This window comes from Chrysochloris asiatica, unplaced genomic scaffold (genome assembly GCF_000296735.1).
Source record: "Chrysochloris asiatica unplaced genomic scaffold, ChrAsi1.0 scaffold00002, whole genome shotgun sequence".
Taxonomy (NCBI): domain Eukaryota; kingdom Metazoa; phylum Chordata; class Mammalia; order Afrosoricida; family Chrysochloridae; genus Chrysochloris; species Chrysochloris asiatica.
Window position 1 is genome coordinate 18,861,539 of NW_006408520.1, and position 9,856 is coordinate 18,871,394.

The 9,856-nt window shown below is 38.7% G+C and overlaps 1 protein-coding gene across 2 annotated transcripts in view; it reads right to left on the reverse strand.

Moving 5' to 3' along the window:
- The window catches only part of FNBP1L (formin binding protein 1-like), an 89,369-nt gene that overhangs the window by 66,064 nt on the left and 13,449 nt on the right, over nt 1-9,856 (reverse strand). The window lies entirely within an intron of this gene.

Below are 9,856 nucleotides of genomic sequence, written 5' to 3' on the forward strand. Positions count from 1 at the left end.
TTTGACCACTGTAGCCGTGTAGTAAATTCTGAAGTCGGGAAGTGACAGGCCTCCAATCTTATTCTTCTTCTTAAGCAGTGCTTTGCTTATCCTGGGTCTCTTTCCTTTCCATATAAAGTTTATAATTATTTTTTCCATCTCTCTGAAAAATGTCGTTGGAATCTGGATTGGGATGGCATTATATGTGTAAATTGCTTTGGACAGTATTGACATTTTCACAATGTTAAGTCTTCCTATCCAGGAGCATGGTACATTGTTCATCTTTGTAAGTCTCTTTTGGTTTCTTGTAGTAGTGTTTTGTAGTTTTCTTTGTATAAGTCCTTTGTTTCTCTGGTTACATTTATTCCTAGATATTTCATCCTTTGGGTGGCTACTGTAAATGGTATTGCTTTCCTAATGTCCTTTTCAACACAGTCGTTTTTGGTATAGAGGAATCCAACTGATTTTTGTTTGTTGATCTTATATCCTGCCACTTCGCTGAATCTTCCAATGAGGTCTAGTAGCCTTTTTACTGTGTCTTTGGGATTTTCTACGTATAAGATCATATTGTCTGCAAATCGGGAGAGTTTTACTTCCTCTCTGCCAATCTGGATGCCTTTAATTTCCCTGTCTTGCCGTATAGCTCTTGCTAACACTTCCAGCACAATACTGAACAGGAGTGTTGACACAAGGCATCCTTGTCTGGTTCCTGTTCGCAGAGGGAAGGCTTTCAGTTTCTCTCCATTGAAAGTAATGTAGGCTGTTGGTTTTGTATATATGCTCTTTATTATGTTGAGGAATTTCCCTTCAATTTCTATTTTGTTGAGTGTTCTTATCAGGAATGGATGTTGGATTTTGTCAAATGCCTTTTCTGCATCAATCAACATGATCATGTGGTTCTTTTCTTTTTTCTTATTTATATGGTGGTAACGTTGATCGTTTTTCTAATGTTGAACCATCCTTGCATCCCTGATATGAATCTCACTTGATCATGATATATTATCTTTTTGATGTGTTGCTGGATTCTGTTGAGAATTTTTTCATCTATGTTCATGAGGGATATTGGTCTATAGTTTTCTTTCTTAGTGACGTCCTTCCCTGGTTTTGGTATGAAGGTTATGCTTGCTTCATAAAATGTATTAGGAAGTTTTCTATCCTCCTCTATCTTTTGGAATAATTTGAGTAGAATTGGTGAGAGCTCTTCCCTGGATGCTTGGTAGAATTCACCAGTGAAGCCTTCTGGGCCTGGGCTTTTTTTGGTTGGGAGTCTTTTGATGCCCTGATCAATTTCTTCTCTTCGTCTCACTTTTGTATTGTTTTAGATACTGCAAGGACCACATGGCTGGGTACAAACTCTATTATAAAAGGGGCAGGGTGGCAACTTCACTTTTATCACTATGTGGTAAGGATAAGAATGAATCCAATCCCCAAATGGAGGTAGATCCAAGGCCTCACCTTGCTGTGTTTCCACTCCTCTTCGCCAACCACTTTGTGACAATTCCAACCTCTTCTCTAACTGTAACCATCCCAGACATAGATCATACCTTGTTCCTAGCTATCCTAAGCCAGGTCAAAACATTCCCAGCCACCTGAACCCAGGTGATCAGGGAGCAGCATTAGGTTCAGAAGTCTGTACAACTTCCTGAACTTCAGACCAGTTGGCCTCTTACATCTTTCCTCCTCAATCTAATCAATGACTGCACATGGCTTCCTTAGTCCCTCTCCTTTCTAGAATTTAGTTGGTCATATAAAAGCCTGTGTACTCCCTACTTGCCAGGCTATTTTGGAAAACAAAAGCCATCTTGATTGCTGGGTTATTTTCAGAAACCAGACCAAATTCTTTGTTTCAAAGATACAGATAGATGGCTTGAAGCTACTTAAACATCTTGCAACCATGGAGGGCAAGATCAAGAGATTCACAAAAATGTCTTCGCACAGAGTTCTAGAAGTTCATTTGCAGACTTTTTGCAATATGAGAAGATTCTGGTACTTGTAGCAGCTGAATGCTTCTTTACTGATAGTACTGAACAGCTTGATTAAAAGTTCAATAGAAAAATGTAGTAAAAACTGGAACTCTGACGAAAGTTCTGAGACCAAGATACAGATGTGAAAGTCAATAATGTTTGAAGAAAATACAACAATAGGAGCTACCAGCTGTCAGCAAAACATTATTTGTCAATTACTGTACTAAGCACTTCATGTGTTTAATTGAATTAGCAGCCCCATTTTACATGGCGCAGAAACACTAAGAAACTTGCCCACAACCATATAAGAGGAAGAGCCAAAAATTCACCCCAAATCTGATTCCAACACCCGAAATAATTGAAGGACTGAATGTGAATGAGGCAGCTCAAGAAGTATAAAATGAGAAGGCAGTGTATCATTTCTAAGGGATTTACATCAACAGGGAAAGAAGAAGAGTTGATTTAGGAGAGCAGTTAAGGATGGGCAGTTCCATAGATCACCAAAATTAAACCCATTGCCATCAAATCAATCTGACTATAAAACAGAGGAGAACTGTCCCATAGGGTTTCCAAAGGTGTAATCTTTACCACCACATCTTTCTTTTGCAGAGACTAATGAATTCAAATCTCTTACCTTTTAGTTAGCTCTAACTACTGTGCCACCAAGGTTCCTTCCAGGTGTATAGGGTTTCCAAGGAGAGGCTGGTGGGTTTGAATCATCTACCTTACGGTTCAAATTGACCTGATGGCCTAGTGCTTATCCTACAACGCCACACCAGGATTCTTCCAGAGAGATTTCTTGTTGTTGTTCCATCAAGTCAGTTCTGACTCATAATAACCCTATATAGGGTTTTCAAACAAACTATGGTCCCATGGCCTGTTTTTGTAAATGCAGTTTTACTGAGACACACAATATCCATTCATGCATGCATTGACTACTTTTACACACCAGCAAGGCACAAGGCTGAATGGCAGCAGAATTGAGCACTTGTGACATAGGACCTGCAAAGCCAAAATATTTATTATCTGATACTTTACCAAAAAGCTTTACCTACCCCTTATCGTTGCTCTCATTAAGTACCACTGGGTTAGTTCTGACCCATAGTGACCCTGTATAGGGTTTCCGAGGAGAGTCTGGTAAGCTTGAACCTCCAACCTTGCAGTTCAAACGACTTTGCAGTCTAGTGCATTAACTCACAGCGCCACACCAGGACTTCCCCTTAGGTACTCAGAAAACCCACAAAAGTATGTCATTGAAGAAGAAGACTATTTTTTTTAGGTTTTAATTAGATACATGAGACCTGGTGTGGCACTATAGGGTAATTACTGGACCGCAGGTGGGTTTGAACCTCAACGTTGGTTCAAACTCATCAGCTTCTTTTTGGAAACCCTATACAGGGTCGCTATGAGTCGGAAGCAACTCAACAGCACTTAACAACAAGATACAAGAGTAAACTTATCAAAGAGATAAAGCAAAACAGGAACCAAATGTATTCATGAAATTCACCATTTATAAGGTGATAATAGAGCTCTGTAGCGTAGTGGTTACGAATCGGACTGTGAACCGCAAGGTTAGCAGTTCAATACTACCAGCCGTTCTGTGGGAGAAAGATGAGGCGTTCTGCTCCCGTAAAGATTTACAGCCTCAGAAACCCTGTGCAGGGTCGCTATGAGTCGGAACCAACTCCACGGCACTTAACAACAACAATAATTTCTCAGGTTGTTATGATAACCCCAATCTCCTACCTATAAAAGAATTCTATTTTAGAAATTCATTTCAAAGTCAGTGGTTTTCAAGCATGTATTTGTGAATTACTTTACACAAAATCAAGCTAACCTTTGGCAAAAATCATTTTCGAAGAACAGTTTGGAAATCTGAATAAATGTTCATATACCAGCATTTTAAACACTGTTTAGGTTCCCAATCTGTAATAGATTTTATTGTTTGACATCTCGACCCCTTTTTCTTTGTTCACAGCTTACAGCAGAGACATTTCTGTTAATTAAAAAACAAACAAACACATACCCTTATAGTTAGTACCATGTAGCCAATTCTGTGAGCTCTTTATAGCCCCTAGGTTGAAGTCTGTGTTCATTCCATTTAGATGAATATAGAAAGAGCCTAGATTCTTGGGTCACAATCCGTATGGAAGCCACCAGACTTCGCATGAGTGAGAAATCAACTTTTGCTGGGGGATCTGGAAGTTATCATACCCATTCAGCCTAGCACATCCTGAAGATATGAGTATACACAATTCTACTGTCAAGTCTGTGTAACAGTAGTAGGGCTGGCCACATAGTAAGACACAGGAGTATTATTTGATCCAGGCCTCATTAATCCAGGCCACAGAGATTAATTAAGGGATGGGCACAGACTCAAGACTAGATCAATAAAAGTCAATCCTAAAATTTTTGTTGTAATTCTTGTGGCTCCTTCTGTTGAAACTGTTCAAACTGCAGCGAGATAATTCTAGAGTCCAAAGAGCCTACTTGAGAATCAAAGCAACAGAGAGGGGAAAAAAGCTAAGTGGTTTAGAGTAACAGGTACTTTCTCTGAGTACACAGATCTAGCTGCTACAGAAGCCAAACATTTCAGTCATATGAGTCAACAAATTCCTTTCTTTGTTTAAGTCAACCTGAGTTGGACTTTTGACACTTGAAAAAATTCTGACTACTATAAAAGTTAACCACAAAAATCATAAAACCCCCAAACTAATTCCAAGTCACGGCAGCCGTATAAGACAGAGGAAAACTGCTCCATAGGAGTTTGAAACCACAAATCTTTACTGGGTGAGACAGACTCATATTTCTCGTGCCATGCAGTTGATGGGTTAGAGCTGTCAACCTTGCAGTTAGCAGCCCAACACGTAATTCACTGCACCACATAGTTTAAATGTACATAAAGAGCACTAACTGGAACTATGGCTTCTGGGAAAAAAGAGTACATATATCCTAAGAGGGAATGGGAAGAAGAAGAAGAAAGTAACTTTACTGATACCTTTTGGGGTTGCTGTTGTAAAGTGCCATTGAGTTGGCTACGACTCATAGTGACCCTGTATAGGATTTCTGAGGCATTCAGTCAGAAAGCTTCATAAGTGATATTAAATGTATTGCTCTATTTAATATATATTTAAGTTGTTGATATTGCTGTTTTGGACCCTATGGTTAGCAGTCCAGTGTTTCAATTTCTGGCAGCTTCCTGTTGATGTGTTGCCGCAACCATTTTTTAATTATCTCCAGCAAAATTTTATTTGTATGGGATATTAATGATATTATTCGGTAATTTCACAATCCGTTAGGTCACCTTTCCTTGGAATGGGCACAAATATGGATCTCTTTCAGTTGCTGTGGCATAGACTAATGAGTGCTTCCAGTGCAGTATCAGTTTTCTGAAACTTTTCTATTGGCATCCCATCAATTCCTAGAGCCTTGTTTTCAATTCTTTTTGGTACAGTGTGTATATTCCTTCCATTTTCTTTTGATGTTTCCTGCATCATTCAATATTCTGCCCACAGTATCCTTCAGTATAGCAACCCAAGGCTTGAGTTTTTCTTAAGGTCTTTCAGCATGAGAAATGCCGAGTGTATGTTTTCCTTTAGTTTATCTAACTCTGGGTCTTTGCAAATTTCACTATAATACTTGAATTTGTCTCCTCAAACTGCTCCTCAAAGTTTTCTGTCCAATACTTTGACTTCATCATTTGTCTGTGTTAGCACAGCGCCAAAAAGCCCGTACAAGATTTCTATTAGTTGGAACCAACTTCACAATACACCACCACCCCTCTATGTTCAAGAACAACTTTTCAGAATCTCTTCTAACATCCACTTTGGGTTTTTTCTTTCTTTCCTGTGTTTTTAATGTCCTTCTGCTTTCTTCATGTTTTATGTTCTTGATGTCACCCCAGAACTCATTTGGTCTTTGGTCAAATGTGTTGCTGAGATGACCTCTAAATTCAGGTGGGATATACTCAAGAGCACACGTTGACTCTCGTAGACATTTTAAATTTTTCTTCAGCTTCGACCTGAACTTGCATCTGAGCAATTGGTGGTGTGTTCCACAGCTAGCTCCAACCTTGTTTTGGCTGGTACTAAGCTTTTCCATTACCTCTTTCCACAGATGTAGTCCATCTGATTCCTGTGTATTCCATTTGGCAATGTTGTTGAAAAAAGGTATTTGCAATGAATAATTCACTGGTCATGCAAAATTCTATCATGTGATCTCCAGTGCCATTTCTATCACCAATATCATATTTTCCAAGTAGAGATTCCTCCTCTTTGTTTTCAAATTTCACATTCCAATCAACAGTAATTATCAATACATCTTGATTGCATGTTTGATCAATTTCAGACTGAAGAAGTTGGTAAAATTCTTCATCACTGGCTTTGGTGGTTGTTGTATAAATCTGAGTAACAGTTGTATTAACTGGTTATTTGTAGGCATATATACATGTCATTCTATCACAGGCAGCACTGTATTTCAAGATCTTGTTCTTTTTGACAATGAATTTTTACACTATTCCTCTAAAATGTCTCATTCCCAGAATAGTTAACCATATGATGTCCAATTAAAAATCGCCAAAACCTGTCCACTTCAATTCACTATGTATGCAATCCATTTCATTTTTGACAACTTCCAATTTTCCTAGATTCATGATTCGTCCATTCCTTGTTCCAATTATCAGCAAATTTGCAGCTGTTCCTTCTCATTTTGAGTCGTGGCACATCTCCAAAGGTAGCTCCCAAAAGCTGTGCACCATCTGAAGAAACAGATCTTCCTCGGTTGTATTTTGTGTTCCTTCTAACCTAGCTCATATTCCAGTACTCTAAGAAATTATATTTTATTGTTATTTGTAAGGCTTTTAGCAACTAATTTATCAGATGTGGACCACCTATTCCTTCTTCCTTGTCTGTTAGTTTGGAAACTCCGTTAAACCAGTTCACCATTGGTGACCCTATTAGTATATGAAACACCAGTGGCATAGCTTCCAGCATCCTAGTAACACAAAAACCACCACAGTACAAAAAACTGACAGCCATGGGAGGTTAGTTACATATGTTGTTGTTAAGTGCCATCAAGTAAGTTCTGACTAATAACAACCCTACACAGAGTTTCTGAGGCTTTAAATCTTCGTGGGAGCAGAAAGCCTCATAGGTGATATTCAATTTATCACTCTATTTAATATATATTTGAGATCTGGTAGCGTAGTGGTTACGAAACCAAGGTCAGCAGTTCGAAACTACCAGCTGTTCCGCAGAAGAAAGATGAGGCTTTCTGCTCCCGTAAAGATTTACAGCCTCTGAAACCCTGTACAGGGTTGCTATGAGTCAGAACTGACTCCATTTAAAATTACTCTTTTAAATCCGTTCTGGTTTTATTGTGATTATATTTGTTTTAGTGAAAATTTTAAAATTTTCCAAGTAATTTCTCAAAACTTTCATTCATTTCATTAAAACTATATAATAATGGACTGAGTTCAACCATATTCCAAAGACTCCCTTTGACCTGGAGATGAGAGAGAGAAGAGGAAGGACTGGTTGGTCCAAAGTGTTGTGAGACCTGGGGACACCGAGCCCATGGACAAGGACATAGTCACAAAGGGCTAGAGCTGAGAGTGAAGCATCCAGATGATATGAAATGAGGGGAGATGCACAAGAATGCCCAAACTTACAGATAGTAACTATTTGAGCTAGCCTCGATGGCTTGATAATCAAAATTCGAAGAGGGAAATTAAAAAAAAAAAATTATATAGGAAATGAGGGTAAATTGCTATAATTTGATAAACTTGACCTATACTCATTGATGTAGTAGCTCAAAATACAAACTGAGAGGGAAGGAGTTTTCTTATCAAGTATCAATGCTATCCCCTCTTTATACAGTGTAGATAGGGACGGGAAACTTAAGACACTGGCTACCTAAAATGAGGGAGTGATAAAGGCACAAAGTGACTGGCTTACAAGTTTTCAAGAGGGAGTGTAGTTTAAGAGTGTGCAGGGAAAGATAGCGTCCCCACTGAATAGCTTTCATCTTGTCTAGATGAGTCTGGTAAAAAGAGATGGGGATAAAATTCTTACGATTCAATAGTGAGTCATTGTTATCATGACTAATTGGGACTGTCACAATTGTAAAGGTAGAATTTTTGTAACAAAACGGGGGAATAGTTACTCTTACAGTACAGAAAGAGGACTCTAGGATCATCAAGGGAGAAGAACAGAAGCAGAATACGTGACCCTATCCAGAGAAGCAGTGATACCAGAGATGGAGGCAGAGATGAAAACATGGAGAGAGGAAGCAGCTGAGGACTCTAAATTGATGGAAAGAGAGGGACTGAGAGCTGGTGGCCAGGAGGCAGACTTGTAGAATGTGCCCTTTAGTGGTTTAAATTATTATATATGCCTGAGTGCTTTAAAAAAAAAAAAAAGAGAGAGCTAAAATGAATAGAGATAAATACTGTTAAATGATGGTACATGGAGTGGATTATAATCATTGTAATGAAACAAAGTATATGATTTGTTGAATGTAAAACTGAGATCTGTCCTGTACACTTTCACTCAATTCACAGTAAAAACTTTAATAAACAAAAACTACATTACAAAGTATAAAATATCTCAAAAATCCTAAATGTTGAGAATTACCTCTATACATTTTCAAACTTTCAGCATTTGATAGGCTCTCATCAACATGGAACACCAGGCCAAGAGAGCTCACAAGATAATGTTGGAACTCTGAAACAAATATAAAGGAATGTTTGGAGGATCGGAGGGTTTACAGCTGGAGAATCTGAAGTGAATCCAGAAATCCATTGTATTCTGGATCAAGACACTCAGCTGTTCCAGGAGCTGCCATCTTGGGAGAGAACATCTAGACTGTATCAGGATTGATAGTATCAGGAGAGACCATCTTGATTGTATCTTGATTGCATCAGGATTGACATCAAAATTTAAAGTGACAGTATCATCATAAAACCAAACGGCCACCACTCGTCTGTCTGTCGTGCTGTGGTGGCTTGAGTTGCTGTGATTCTGAGGGCTATGCCACCGGTATTTTAAATAACCGGCAGGGTCACCCATGGTGGACAGGTTTCAGATGAGCTTCCAGACAAAGGCAGACTAGGAAGAAAGAGTGACAAACTACTTCCAAATCGCTAGTCATTGAAAACTCTATAAATAGCAGAGAAATACTGTCAGATACAGGACCAGAAGGTGGGAAGGCACTCAGAATAAGAATGGGGAAAAAAATGCCTCCTCAAAGAAGAGTTGACCACGATGATGTGAATAGAGTTAAGCTCGGGGGAGAAAAGCACACAGAACCTTCATTTGCTGATGGGCCACAAATCAAAATGAAGAGAAACAGCTGTAAACATCCATTGAAAATCGGAACATGGAATGCACGAAGTATGAATCTGGAAAAGTTGGAAGTTGTCAAAAATGAAATGGAACACATCAACATCGATATCTTAGGCATTACTGAGCTGAAATGGACTGGTATTGGCCATTCTGAATCTGACAACCACATGGTTTACTATGCAGGGAATAACAAACTGAAAAAGAATGGTGTTGCATTCATCATCCAAAAGAACATATCCAGATCAGTCATGAGGTACAATGCTGTAAGTGATATCCATGCGCCTACAGGGAAGCCCAGTTAACACCACTACTATTCAAATTTATGCACCAATCACTAAGGCCAGTGAAGATGAAATGGAAGAATTCTATCAACTTCTTCAATCTGAAATCGATCAAACATGCAATCAAGATGTATTGATCATTACTGGTGATTGGAAAGCAAAGGTTGGGAGCAAAGAGGAAGGACCAGCAGTTGGAAAATTTGGACTTGGTGATAGAAATGATGCTGGAGAACGAATGATAGATTTCTGCAAGACAAATGATTTGTTTATTTCAAATACCTTCTTTAGA